Source organism: Grammomys surdaster, unplaced genomic scaffold (assembly GCF_004785775.1).
Source record: "Grammomys surdaster isolate TR1022 unplaced genomic scaffold, NIH_TR_1.0 126612, whole genome shotgun sequence".
Lineage (NCBI taxonomy): Eukaryota > Metazoa > Chordata > Mammalia > Rodentia > Muridae > Grammomys > Grammomys surdaster.
Genome location: NW_021621401.1, coordinates 2,764,358 through 2,767,578, shown reverse-complemented (window position 1 = coordinate 2,767,578; position 3,221 = coordinate 2,764,358). Strand labels below are relative to the sequence as shown.

General features: G+C 49.7%; 1 protein-coding gene across 2 annotated transcripts in view; it reads right to left on the bottom strand.

The window, feature by feature from the left end:
• Positions 1-2,039: 2,039 nt before the first annotated feature.
• Naa60 (N(alpha)-acetyltransferase 60, NatF catalytic subunit) overlaps positions 2,040-3,221 on the bottom strand; it is a 19,314-nt gene continuing 18,132 nt past the window's right edge. For both annotated transcript variants that reach the window (XR_003710443.1, XR_003710442.1), the window contains one exon: positions 2,040-2,152. The gene's annotated coding sequence lies outside the window, so the exon portion shown is untranslated. The remainder of the gene's footprint in view (positions 2,153-3,221) is intronic.

The window sequence follows — 3,221 nt, the reverse complement described above, 5'->3', positions numbered from 1 at the left end:
CCTTCTTGTCTGTTTGTCATTAAGCCAATCCAGTCAACATAGTCCTGCATCCACTCCAGGGGAACACAGGGAGTCAGGAGCCAGGTTTGGGGAGGCCTTGTGGATGAGGAGCTGCAGAGTGATAGCTCTAGAAGGCAAGCAGGGGGGTCACAATCGGCCTAAACATAGGGCATGACATTTGGGGGAGAAAGGATGGAATGTGGGTTTAGTTTAAAGGAACCAGGACACCAACCAATGCAGACATGTTGGCCTGGACCCCACACTGCCCCCATCCAGGATGGGGATGAGTCTAGGAGCCCATCAGGACTGGCACAAGTATTTTTTCTAGTGAGACTAGATTTCAGGTACTTGGACCAAGTCTTTGTTGTGATGTTCTGTAGCCTCTCAATAATGCCTTCCCCAGGCTGTGACTACCTAAATTAACTGTCTCCAGACAGCATCAACATCCACCAGGGACATTCCCACACTGGTTGTGAACATGACCAAGGCCTCTACTGACCATGTGACTTTATTGCCCTTGGAGCCTTCTCTAAGCTATGATGCAGGCGGAAGGCAGGAGGGTTGGAGAAGAAAACTATAAAGTTGCCCACATGGACCAGGTCCTAACTCCAAGCTGAGAGCTGACAATGCTGGTATGAACTGGCAGGCACCTGCTAAGGACCTTTAAGAAACAGGCCAGTTAATGCCTTCAGCAATGGAAGCCTTCAAGTTCACAGCCCTCTGCAGGACAGCTGCTTGCATACTGAGCCATCAAGAAAACAGCAGCAAGCTCCCTACCCCTCAGCCCTAGCCAAGGGCAAAGCACACAGTGTGGAGAGCCAACACTAGAGACAGGATGAGACTAGTCAAAGTCTACTTATTTATTTGTAATGAGACTACACACTACGATTCAACACTGGGCTGGACACTGCAATAATTATGGGACTGAAGGGAGACAGGTTGAGGCCTTTGAGCTGGATTTATGAATGCCCATGTCAGAATCTTCTGGAAGACTCTTCCTTGACTATACAGGGCAGAAATGAAAATCACATGATCACCACTGACTGAAAAGGGAGAGGATGTGGGGCTGGGGCCTCAGCACAGAACCAAAACCAGTCAGGACTGGCCTCCTGCTGGCTAATTCTGTTGAGGAAGGGGGATATTTACTGCCTTGGCCTTCCTTTGTGGGGACCCTTCCCTTTCTGAGGCCAGGCAGCCTTTAGCTGGCTCTACAGCCTGAGAGCCCTGAGCCAGGAGATGCTGAGGGAGGGAAACACTCAGTAATGAGGCCTGTCGATAAAGCTGTTCTTCATCAGTCTGGCACAGTGAGGGGCTGTGAGGACACCCTGACAGGCTCCTGTAACACTGCAGCAATTCTGGGCAGGACTGTGACAGCAAACACTTGGGGGCACAAGGGAAAGGATGCTGGAGACTTGAGATGTCTGCTGGAAGCAGAATTCATGGTACTGACAGAGCCTCTGCCTTAGAGGCTGAAGGCCCACAGGCACCAGCTGCCCTCTGCTCCCAAGGCCAGGTCCCATGGGTCCACAGTAGCAGAGATCCCAACACAGAGCTCAGCCTCCTCCTGTACACTGGCCCAGGCCTTCAAGTTTCAGCTTCTAGAAGGATAAGCAGGGAAGGAACCCAGAAGCCAACAGCTACCTGTCCTTGGCCCAGCTCCCAGTGTAGGTCAGCTATGTGGAGCATGCCAGGATTCAACAGGCAGGGTGATTCTTCTGGACAAGAAGAAGCGGGCAGTAGAACACTGGGAACAGGGAACTGTCCATCTAACTGTCTATGGAGAAGACTGGTTTCTGAAGCTTTTACGTTCTTGTGAAGGGCCAGCCCCTCTTTCTCTTTCCCCAGTTTCCAGCCTTTCATGGAGGAGTAGGAACCGCTTCCATCATGTAAGCTTCTTTAGGGCATTCCTACACAAAAACTGCCATTCTCCTTGCTGTGCCTCTTTATTCTAAGGTTCCTGTGTCTTCAAGGGTCAAAAATGTCCACATGTTTTCAGCAAAGTTCAGTCCATCTTGTAGGAAGGAGCTGAAGGAGCAGGAGGCAGAGGAGAAGCCTGGTGAGCCCTTTCCCAGTGAATGTAGACCCACCTGCCAGGCCATTGGGTGGTGCCAGGGCACGGAGGCAGGACAAGGACTCCAGGTGAAAGGAGAGCCTAAGGGAAGAGAGCATGGTACGTGAAGGCACTGCAGGATGCTTACCTACCTCACTATCTGGTCTATGTGATTTAGCTGAGCCAGGGTATACCAAAGCATGAGGTCTTTTCCGCCCTCAGCCTTCTCAGTGGCCAACAGGCTTCCCCCGGGACTTTATACAAATGTAAGCACTGCCAAGATTCCCATCTGGATATGTATCAAGCCTCTATGTTGATGACCAATGGTGTGGATGCTGCAGCACCCAAATCTCTTCCAGATCTGCAATTCTCTGTCCTCTTGGCCTGAGAGTCCAGCTCTCAGCAACTAGAATGGTTGCATCCAAACAATCTTACTTTCCTATAAAAGTTGTCAGCATGAGAAGCCCACTCAGGACTGTGGAGAATGCCACATGGAGATGCACTGGTGACGGTACTGGTGTCAGAGTGGAGGTCTGAGTAGAATTCTGAGGAGCAGCAGGCATGGGTCACAATCACTGGTGCCTCCTGTGAGGTGAGTAGCTGAGTAACTGGGGCCTGGAGTAGGAGTTACTTGGTCCTCTGTGCCTTCCCAAGGTTGGAATCATGTAAACCCATCATTTTAACAAAAAACAAGAAAAGGAAAGGGCCTTGGGAGATGGCTCAATGGTTATGACCATTTGGTGCTCTTTCCAGAGGACATGAGTCAAATTCTCTGCATCTACATGGCCCACCTGCCTGTTCCTCTAGCTCCAGAGGTTCCAATGCCCTCAAATTCTCAAAAGAGAGTTAAGAGCTTTTTTTTTTTTTTTTTTTTTTTTAAAGCCACTCTGGTTGGAGAGATTGCTTGGTTGGAAAAGTGATTGCTATGTAAACATGCACCTGTATAAAAAGCCTGGTTGGCAGCGGGGGAGACAGAGACAAGAGGATCTCTGACACTCACTAGCTGTTCCAGTTAAATCAGTGAGCCACAATTTAGAGGAGAAACCCTGCCTCAAAATTAAGGTTGAGGAAGTAATTGAGGAAGAGACACCATGTTGAGTGAGCTCTGTGCTCCACAAATGTGCACATGTGTACACATATGTGCATGAGCACACAAATGTGAACATGTGTA